This window comes from Ursus maritimus, unplaced genomic scaffold, assembly GCF_017311325.1.
Source record: "Ursus maritimus isolate PB19 unplaced genomic scaffold, ASM1731132v1 scaffold_16, whole genome shotgun sequence".
In the NCBI taxonomy this organism is placed as follows: domain Eukaryota; kingdom Metazoa; phylum Chordata; class Mammalia; order Carnivora; family Ursidae; genus Ursus; species Ursus maritimus.
Genome location: NW_024424008.1, coordinates 16,849,334 through 16,860,880, shown reverse-complemented (window position 1 = coordinate 16,860,880; position 11,547 = coordinate 16,849,334). Strand labels below are relative to the sequence as shown.

Genomic DNA, 11,547 nt, shown 5'->3' with positions numbered 1-11,547 from the left:
ATGCTGTTAGTACAGTTACTGTTTAATGCCTTTGTCTGTTAATTATTTTATCTGTGTCAGTTTTGGGTTGATTTTCAATTGATTGGTTTTCATCTTCATTGTGGATAGTATTTTCCTGCTTTTTTGCATGCCTAGCAATTTTTGATTGGATGTCAGGCAATGCAGATTTTACCTCATTGGTGGCTGGTTTTTGTATTCCTATAAACATTCTTGAAATTTGTTCTGGAATACTGTTATACTAGTTAGAAACAGTTTTATCCTTTTAGGACTCGCTTTTAATATTTGTTAAGCAGGACTAAAGAAGCATTTAGTCTTAGGCTAATTTTGTCCCGCTACTGAGACAAGACCCTTCTAAAAACTTTCCCCAGTATTGCATAAATTATGAGATTTTCCAGTTTAGCTGATAAGAAGAACTTTCTAGCCCTGTGTGATCTCCAGATACTGTTTCCTCACATTCTTTTTCCAGCCTTAGTTTCCTCACACACATTTGCTGATGAGTATTTTGCTGAACACTAAAGGGGTACCTTCTGCATGTCTCTTATGTTCTCTCTCTCTCTCTCTGGGCAGCTGTTTCCTTTATCGTACTCTATCCTGTGAACTCTGGCTGCCTGGCTCCCCCAGACTCCCATCTCTGACTTCTCAATTCAGACAAGTATGCTGGGTCCTCTCAGGTTTCCCTCTCTCTGAGTGATATCCTGGAAACTCTTGAGGTAGTTGTAGAACTTACCTTGTTTACTGTCTCTCAGGGATCACTACCCTTCATTGCCTGATATCCAATGCCTTGTAAACCATTGTTTTAAATATATTTTCCAGTTTATTGATTATTTCAGGAAGGAAGGTAAGTCTGATCCTTTTACTCCATTATAGTTAGAAGTTGAAGTGCCTGAGCTCCTTTCATCCTGTGGCTCCTCCATTTTCAACATACAGCTTGCAAGATCTCTGTGCTCCTTACCATCAAGCTGTGGAAAGAGAAAGAACATGAAGGATTATGTGTAGGTAATTTTATGAGTCAAGTCTAAAAGTTGTTGCTCATGTCTTTTGACATTACCGTGACCAGACATGGGTCACATGCTTATATCTGACTGAAAGTCCAGTGGGAAATAGTCAAGCTATAATCTCAGGGAAAAACAGGAAATGGTTTTGGTGAATGGCTGGCCAATTTCTGCCACATTGTACCTTTATGAGCACCAAATGCCTGTAGTACTTCCTCCCACATAACAGAAGACAGTTATTCCATGTCATTTTCTATTTTCATTCCTTCCTTTCCAGCTTCCTAATTTCATAAGTTCCTTTCCAGGTAAACATGCTAATGGCTAAATTGTCATTCTCCAAGATTACATTGAAATTCTAATGGACACTTCTTAGCACAAATGCTCCAGATTATATACTCTTTGAACAATCTAATCAATGATATAAATAAAAATATTCTTTATGAGACCCATATGTTCTTCCCTCCTAGACACCTGCATAGATAGTTTCTTTTTCTGACTCTAGAAGTACCTATCGTGGGCGCCTGGGTGGCTCAGTCATTAAGCGTCTGCCTTTGGCCCAGGGTGTGATCCCAGGGTCCTGGGATCAAGCCCTGCATCGGGGTCCCTGCTCCACTGGGAGCCTGCTTCTTCCTCTCCCACTCCCCCTGCTTGTGTTCTGTCTCTCAAAAAAAAAAAAAAAAAAAAAAAAAGTACCTATCGCTGTCCGGTTGGGATGACGGCCATTGCCACTTTCCAGGTGTATCTTCCAGATGTTGCTGAGAAAGAGCAATTAGATATTCAAACTAGTAACCACAGAGGGTGAAAACTATTTTTAAAAAATGACAGGGGAGAAGATTTTGTTTGTTCATTCATTTCTTTATCTATTACTAGGCAAAGAACTTTATTAACTTTGTTTCAAACTTTATTTCCTTTGGGCACCTGGGTGGCTCAGTTGGCTAAGTATCTGCCTTTGGCTCAGGTCATGATCCCAGAGTCCTGGGATCGAGCCCGGCATTGGGCTCCCTGTTCTGTGGGGAGATTTCTTCTCCCTCTTCCTCTGCATGCTGCTCACTCTGCTCATGTTCTCTCTCTCTGTCAAATAAATAAATAAAATCTCTAAAACAAAACAAAACAAAATAAACCTTTATTCCCAGGCTTCTTCAGCTTAATTAGCTGCAAAGAATTAATTGCATATAAGCCAAAACTGGAAAGAGCTACAGTGTCCAAAGGGCTAGGGCTCAAAAATATTAGAAATCTAGATTTTATCAGATTCATGAACAAAATTTTAAAAAGCAGTCATACTATAAAATAGCAGCTCCCAGTAACTTCTTCAAGTTTTACTTTCTTCAGAAGTTGACTCAATTCAGTTTGCTCCATTCTTGGCAGCTTCGTCAAAATTCTCCACAAGATCTGGAACTTCATCCTCCTCCTTCTCCTCTCTGGTAGCAAGTGGTGCTTTTCCAAACAGCCCACAGATTGTTTGGGCAGAGCTTCAGCCAGTCTTCTTAAACTAGCCAGACTGCCCCAAGTCGGTTGAAGACACTGGGTAGCATTTGTCAGCTGCTCTGTCTCAGCATGGCCCAGAATTGTGAAAGCCTTCCTGCCAGGGATGCCTGAACTTTAGGGTTGTGAAAGTGGATCCTGTTCCTTGGTTTGGGAACATATTCATCCTTTCAATACCAAGAGGTGTTGTTTATCCCTAACTTCTTTAAGAAGAACTGAAATTTTTTATTATCTGCTGTAGCCGGTCTATGAACCAACTTCTTTGGGTGAGTGGTTCCTTTCCGACTATGGCGCACCTGTGTTTGGGGTTTGGCGAGTATCTCCTGGTTCATGATAGCTCCTTTCATCTTGTTGGAGTGGAAATGGGACCTCACAGGGGGACTAGGGTTGGCACTCTGCGAGCTTGGGAGGACCAGCTGGGATTAGGTGCACGCCTGTGGTGATGCAAGATTGGTAGCTCGACAGCCGAAAATATTTTAAATGCAAGACAGAGAAGCATGAGCTTTTTAAAATTTTTAAAGCTATCTATTTATCTAATCGGCTATGCTTGATAAATAGTTACTATTTGAATCTATTTCATTTTAATAGTAATTATAGGTAAAAAATGAGAATAAATGGATTTGTTTGATTCTATTTGCTATAGTATTCATCTTGAAATAGATCCATTATTTTGGTGCTCTAGAAATTGAATCTAACCATATATTACATGTAGCATCATATAAAGGATATTTTTATAGATTTTCTTTGTTGAATATCACGCCAGATTAAATCTTTAATTAAAAAAAAGTTGAGTCTTTATTAAGATGTGTGAAATGCTTTGATGCTCTTAAGATAAGAAGTGTTAAGTGCTAAGTATAATTAGATATAACAAATTTGCGCATGCTAAAAATTATGTTCAAAGACCACATTGATTTTTTTGTGAAATTTGCATTTTGGATGAACTCCCAAAATATATGAAAGATAATTTATATAGCTCAAGAAGACTATTTTTATAACCCCCTATTTCACTTTGGGAAAAAAAAACAAACCCACAGATGTTTTATTATCTTTTGAAAAAGGAAATGATATTTTCTTAACATGCCATTTCCTGTGATATATCAGTTCATACATATGGGGTTAAAAATAGGAAAATCTCATTCATTGTAGTGATGTTATAACTAAAAAGCTCTATTTGGGTTCAAAGCTGATAATTTGCTGAATGTTATCTTAAATATGTTTTAAGGGACAATGGATGATGACTGTTAGGAAAAAATGCTTGAATAATGTTTGAAACAAAGGAAATCCCCATTATGTAAACAATTAGAATTAAGAAATCAAGGTGCCTGTATGATATTGTTATAACTATATTTACATATCTACACATAAATATGTTCCAGAGAAATAAACGTAGAAATAAGTAACAAAATACAATGCAGTAAAATGTTGGCAGTGATGATTAGCTGGTGAGATTATGAATGATTTATCTTTTCTACTTTCTGTATTTTCCACACTTCTTGAAAATGTACTTGTATGAATGTATAATTTAAAAAATGAAAAATAATCCCTATTTGTCTCAGTGTGGTAAATGAAAGAAAGAAAATAAATTATTTCTTTTTAGTGACTACATTTTGCTCCTTCATAGAGTGGACAATAATACATGTATAGTACAGATTGGTGAGAAGAAGTTCGGAAAATTATTGCTATTAAGCAATGATTATATCATTTTTTAAAGATTTATTTATTTGAGAGAGTGTGCATATGGGTAGTGGGAGGGACAGAGGGAGAAGGAGGGAGAGAATTCTCAAGCAGACTCCCTGCTGAGTTCAGAGCCCCAGTGGGGCTCAACACTGGGCTGGGAGTGGAGCTGGTCATGGGGCTCCACTCAGGGCTTGATGTGGGGCCGGATGCGGGGCCCCACCTGGGACTGGATCCCAGGACCTTGAGATTGTGACCAGAGCCGAAATCAAGAGTCAGAGGCTTAACCGACTGAGCCACCCAGGTGCCCCAAGCAATGATCATCTTTTTTAAGCACTTAACATTTATATGCATTATCTCCATACTCAGAACGACCTGACAAAGTCACACTACTTTTATCTCCATTTCACAGGAGAAGAAACTGAGGCACAGAGAGATTAAGTATCCTGCTGTTGGTCACACAGCAGATAAATGGCAGAACCAGAATGAACCCAGGCAGTTTGGCTCCCGGGCCGACACTCTTAACCAGCATATTATGCCTGCACTTAGCAAATATCTATTATGTGCTCTGAAATTTTGATTATGCACCATTGCTTCATGGTAAGCATGAATATGTCAGACCTGGACAGTTTAAATCCCAATTCAAGTATTCACATGTAGTGTGGCTTTGGAGAAGGAACTTAGCCTGTCAGCCTGAGTTCCTTCATAAATAAAAGGGATAATGGTATGATTCAGCCATAAAAAAGAATGGGCTTGCATTACATAGTGGATACAGACATGAAAACTCCAAGACCCATGGCTAAGTGATTTCCCCAAGATCATACAGATAGTGAGTGGAAGAGCTGCATTTCGAACTCAGGTCTGCTCGAAGCAAAAGCAGCATGTGTCACAGACTTTTAGAGGGGCTAGAGAATCACTCTGATTGGCCAAGTTCAGTGATGCTTTCTTAGAGGCGGTTGAATTCTTTTGGTCTTTTAGTTTTATAGCCTGGGCAATGAAGTTCTTTTAGCCCTATCATAAAGGTCTTAGAGTAGAGTATTAGTATTTAGTCTTACAGCAGAGTTCCTTTGGTTTTATAGTGTGGGCAACAGGAATACTGAGAAATCATAACTCACCTTTGTATAGTAATCTCTTTAATTTCCTAAATAATTGCTCAGTCATTTATCCAATTTGATTTTTACAGCGAGGGAGGGCAGATAATATTCATCATGTTTTACTGCTAAAGAATCTGAGGCTCAGAGAGATCCAAGGACTGCCCAAGGTCACACTGCAAGTGAGTTGTAGAGCTGAGATTAGACCAAATAATTTGTCTTTTTAAGTGGAATCTGGAGAGCCACGAATGCAGAGTTAAGATTTCCCATTGGCCTTCCTGCTTGTGTGCCCCAGGGATTCACTACATATATGTTTCCTTCTCTCAGCTAAGATGGCTGTCACTTCACCTGGGACCCATAATTACAGGCTTTTCAGTAATGCCTCTCAGTCCAGTGTCCCACATCTTGTTTTCCCTAGTTCTGCTAACTTCGCTGCATCATAAATGCCAGGCAGCACTCGCTAATTAGCAAACAGCAGACAATGCACATTGATACATAACTTGCTCTTCCAAGGCCCCTATTTACTGCCAGTGACTTGTGACCTCACCGTGAACCCTGGTGGCAATAAAGCTACCACTGTGATTAGGGTTAGAATACATGTAATCTTCTTAGCCTTAGTTGAAACTGTGAAAATCCCTTTCATCTTCAATTATTATTTATTTGGCCCTTTTCTCTGGAGGGCAAGGGGCTGTCTAATCCCCCAGGCTGAGCCTCAGGAGTCTGTATCAGTAGGAAAGAATGCCAACCTTGCATACCAGGAGCTGGAAGACCAACGGGCCATGGATTGGAGAGGCCGTGACCCTGATGGGGGTGGAGACGGGCAGCATCGGGAGCTTGCTTGCTCATGGTTATTCTCCAAGCGGACGGCTTTCAAAAGGGCCCAAGGCAAGTTCCTCACCATGTAAAGTTTTCCTAAGTGGAAGAGAATTAACAAACTGTAAAACCTTTTATTAAAACAAAACAACAATATGTAACCTTGAGTAAACGGAGGTACTATGGAGTGACTCAGCAGTAATTCAGCTGATTGAACTGTTGCCTTCCAGAAGGCTCTCATGTCAGCACAGCCAAGAGGTGCTCATTGGAGATGCACAGATTTTATTCCAGAACAGCTGAGAGTGTTGGAAGATGCGACATCAAGCTCAGATGCCTGGATTGGATTACCTTGGAGTACCTTAACTTCAGTGAGCCAGTAGTACAGGCTTGGTTAAAGAATTAGTTCATTGAAAGAAGGAAGCAGCAGCAAAAACCACTCAGCAGTGGCTGTCACCAGGAGCTCTGAACTCAGTGGAGGAGGCGCTCTTCCCTCTCTATAGCTGTTGTAGACACTAGTCCCCTGGGTCCTGGAGTTGTGAGTACCTGTAGTCTGGATCTTCCTGAGCCTTCTGGTACCCAACAACCTAGGAAGCTGATGCTTTTTTTTTTTCTTTTTCTTTTTTAAAACTTATCATGAAATTACCAGCCTCACGAAACCCAACAGACACATCTGGGAGGCGTCTGGTCCTCCTTGAAGCTCTATTCCCTGTAATATAGGCCAGTCTGTGTAACAGTAGGCCTTACCTGGGGGAGGTGATCCCAGCTGTCTAGCTAAGTATCTCTTCTCCAGGGGAACTGGCTGAGAGAAGCCGGCTTCTGACCCAGGTACCCAGCTGCTGACAAATCTGGGATCCAAACCCTTATCAACAGAAAGCTATTTCCAAACCCTATTAAAATGGGTAGACTGGAGTCTAAACAGACCAGAGCCAAGAGGGTTTTTTTTAAGAACAACAACAAAAACACACTCCCATCCTTCCTCTTTGCCCATGTTTTCTCTTTCCTTTGAGTTCTTCCTAACCCAAGCTTCTGAACTAAAGAGGGCCATTAGATAACTGCGGAGAAAGCAGCAAAAACTAGTCGTTTTCCCTACCCCCTAGCTTGCCCTGAAGTGAGTTTAGTTCACTGAAAGGGTCCTCCAGTATTGATCAAGGCAATTTAAGAATTCCTGCTCCCCAGTGGTCATCTTTTACCTCTTTCACAAAACTCCTAGGTATTGCTGAGGCTGGGGATTGTCAGAGCTTGCAAATCTATAGGCATCATACAATTACAGTGCTAAAGACTTTCAAGTGCAGTGGGGTCGGGGTGGGGAGAGCTGGTGAAGTTTCTAATAATGTTTAGGAAGCTGCTATGAAATTGTTTGCAAAAATCAATGAAGAATACTTATCGATCAAGGTATATATTTATGTTTTTGGAAGCTGTCACATTTTTAAAAAGTTGTGGCTAACAAAGAAACTTTCAGTGGAACACTTGGAAAAGCAAGTCAAGCAAGTCTTCCAGAAAGTAAGATAAAGAAACAAAAAGAATGAAACACTAAAAAAAAAAAAAAAAGTCTTAATAATGACAGTTTAGAATTAGATTTAAAAAAATTCAAAGTACTGCAAATAGATAAAAAAGATCAAGTTATCAAAGAAATAATGCAAGAACACTGCTGCCAAAAAAAAAAAAAAAAGGCATGGGATTACTTAGTTACTTCAACAAAGGTGTATTACTGTAAAATTTCAAAATACCAAGAGTAAATAAAAATAAATAGTATTTCGGTAAGGTTCCTGACAGCTATACGTATAATCATGCACATATGTTTGCAAGGTTGGGATGATGTTGGGGGAACGTCACTGGCCACTCAGAGCCCCCACCCCCCACCCCAGCCTGAGAATATGGGTTCTGCTTGCCTCTCCTGCTTTCAGAGGCTGCTCCAGAGGCATAGCCTTGAGATAGTTATTATATAGCGTTGAGGATAACTGCACAGTATACCTGACCGAGCCCAGTTACGACCTCTTCATAAACTCCTAAGATTTGGAGGGCAGGTGTGGGGATTCATTCATCCTGCTGCCACGCAAGACCAGCCTTCTATATAAGTTCCCTTTGCTTATTAGAACAGCCACCTACCAGCCTGGAGTGGCCTGCCTCTATTCCTCTCTTCCTGCCCTCCAAGGATGGGGGCTGGCTTCAGATTACACCTGGGAAGCTCCCAGGAGGGTTGTGAACAGACAGATGATAACATAGATGTGTTTCATGTGAAATTTCAAAGTTTGCTTTTTTCCAAATAATATCCTAAACATTACATGGCACTAAGTATTTTTTTTCTTACAAATGTGATATTTAATAGCGATCAACTATTAAATTTTCTGGATATGACATTGTCTTTTTAATCAATTTTCTATTGATCGGTACTCGGGTGGCTACTAAAACTATTGTGCACAAATCTTTGAAAGACTGATTACTTTTTAGGCTGGATTCTTAAAAGAGGAAGAGCTGGTTAAAGGCATCTACTGTTTGTTGCATAATTACGCCTATTTTCAAGACTCTTCATGTATATGGCCCGATTGTCTTTGAGATGGTCTTACCTGTTTAGAGAAGGTATTCAAAAGGGGTCTGATAGTGTGGGGTGAAGCGACCAGGCCGACCTGGGAGTTAGTGGCAGAGTCAAAAATGGAACACAGCCCTTAAAACTTCTAGTCTAGCAGTCATGGGACTGCCCCCCCCCCTTCCCTTTGCTCTCTGTGGATCCCAGCAGCAATGCTCAAGTTCCTTGTAGAAAAAAGCAAGCAGCTTATTGCATCCAGGGCTCAAAGTGGTTGGCAGTAAGACATGGCCTCACATAGTTCGTATTTTCCATTGTCATTCAAACCTTTACTGTCTGCCCAAGCCAGGACAGTAAATGCAGCCGGGTCTGAAAGAAGACAGACCTCGTCTAGAGCCCGTGGGTGTGACACGGCAGGGACTGTGCCAGGTGCTGGTAAGATATATGATCAATAGGATGGATTGGGAGGAAATCTCCAAAAGTAGTTCTGGCAGGATGCAGAGCCGGAACGGTGTACATAAACGCTGCTGTGATGTAGGTGTGCCGGAAGGAGAGGACCTTGTTGGATGTCAAGAGGTTTATCCTTTAGGATTTGGTTTGGTTGCATAGAACAGAAAACCACTCAGGAAGGGTTAAATAAGACCAAATTTGTTACTCTCAAACATAAAATCAGTTCAGAGGTTGTGAGTAGAGATGTGCCCTACTGGAAAAAATTATTTCTGAAGAAGATTGATCTCAGAGTGGTAACAGACAGGTCTAAGAAGGGGAAAGAGACCCAAGGGAGATTTCCTGAGGAAGCAGCCACTTGATGAGATGTCAAGAGGGACCGAAATGGAAAGCACAGGGTGAGTGGGAGGTATATCGGAAGGAAGAATCAGCAAATTGGTGTCCGAGTGGAAAAGCAGGACATGAGCAGGAAGGAGACGAGGAGGATACGAAGGTTTGGGAGAGGGCCATCTCTTTAGGGGAAAGACGATACCTCCTTTCAGGCAGCTGAGCCTGGGCTGCTGGGGCAGGAGCTCCAGGACAGCATGGGGAACCGTCTGACATTCTGGAGCGTGGGCCTCATTATGCCACCCATGAAATGGTGCCATGGTTCCCCTGGGAGGGCAAACATCTCAGCACTGATAAGATCAGTGGAATCAGGAGAAAGGTTGGCTGGAAAAAGACTGAAACCTAAAGCACCAATTCTGAGCACCTGGAGGAGAGGCCTAGAAAACACTGTTACACAATGATGGCTGAAGCCTGGAATGGGGCTGCTGGCCAACCTGCTCCAAGATCCGTTTGCTGTCCATTCATTTAAAAAAAATTTTTTTTCTTACTTTGAAATCAATAATGTTCCCTGTAAAAAAATATATAGAAAAGTAAAAAAAAAAAAAAAAAAAAAGTAATACAGCAAAGCAGTAACCTCATCATCCAGAGACAATCTCTGATAACAAATAGATTTTCCATACCTTTTTTTGGTGGGTATTTATGTATATATGTAAAATGGAAACTAGATAGTTAGATATGCCAAATCGGGTATTATATTTTATTTTTTTTCCAATTTTAAAATATTGTGAAAAATATGATGAACACCTTTCCAAGTCATTTGGTATTTTTCTTTTACCTCATTTTTATAAAGCTTGTATAATGTGCCATTGCGTATTTATGTCATTATGATATTTAACCTGATGCACATTTAGGAAGTTCCCATTCTGTTCTATGACAAGTAACACTGTAATATGCATTCGTGAAGTTAAATATGTACAAACCTCTAATGAATTTGTTACCATAAATTCATATCAATGGCATCATTCGGTCAAAGGACACATAACATTTTTAAGGTTCCTGATACATATAACCACATTTCCCTCCAATGGCTTTTTCTCAAATTATAGACCCACCACGATCATATGATCATATCCATTTCTTTGCAACTTTGTCAGTAATGGGCATTTTTAGTATTAAAATATATTTGCTTGAAAAGTGGAGGATGGTATCTCATTGTTTAATTTTCCTACTTTTTTTTTTTTTTTAAGATTTTATTTATTTATTTAACAGAGAGACAGCCAGCGAGAGAGGGAACACAGCAGGGGGAGTGGGAGAGGAAGAAGCAGGCTCATAGCGGAGGAGCCCGATGTGGGACTCGATCCCGGTACGCCGGGATCACGCCCTGAGCCGAAGGCAGACGCTTTAACGACTGCGCTACCCAGGCGCCCCTAATTTTCCTACTTCTATTATTCCTGGCTTTTCATTTTTCTTGTGTGGTGGTTTATTTATATTCCTGTCCGTTTATCTATTTGGATGTTTTAAAATAATTTACAAGAGCTTTTTATATATAAACTCTATTCCCTTTTTGTCTGTCTTAAAAGTTGCAAATTTTTCCTCAGTTTGCATTTACCATTTGTCTTGCCTCTGGTAATTTTTAATATATATACATTTAAAATGTTTTTCCTTTATGAATTCGGCCTTTTGCATAATGCTTAAAAATCCTTCGCCCTCAATAATATTGAATAGATGTTCACCTCTGTGTTCTAACAGAGTGGAGTAGAAGAAATGCACTTAGGAATTTGTCCAAGATAGAATCAGAGGACTCAGATGAGGGGAGGTGTGGGTAATTCAGAGGGAGGAGTCGAGTGTGACTGAGTTTTCAGGCTTGGTAGACTTTGGTGAGGGTGGAACCACGGACCAAAACCGGGAATACAGGAAAAGGAACAAGTCTGTTAGGGTAGATAATGTGCTCAGTTTTGCATAAGCTGGACTTGACACATCTGCCAGAGAGCCTGGCAGAAGTGCCCCAAAGGCCGTATGGGATGCAGGAGAGGGTTGGAGTCTCAAACACAGATCTAGAAATCATCAGCAGACATTTGATAGTTTAGCAACATTTGCTTTTCAGTACATATCCTGGGCCAAACACAAGGTGAGGTACTTCACTGCCTAATTTCATGCAGGTGTCCTAAAAACTGCAGGAGGTGGAAATGATTATCCTCAT

The 11,547-nt window shown here is 40.5% G+C and overlaps 1 pseudogene; it reads right to left on the bottom strand.

Moving 5' to 3' along the window:
• Nucleotides 1–2,334: 2,334 nt before the first annotated feature.
• On the bottom strand, nucleotides 2,335–2,821 carry LOC103675364 (annotated as a pseudogene).
• Nucleotides 2,822–11,547: the final 8,726 nt, after the last annotated feature.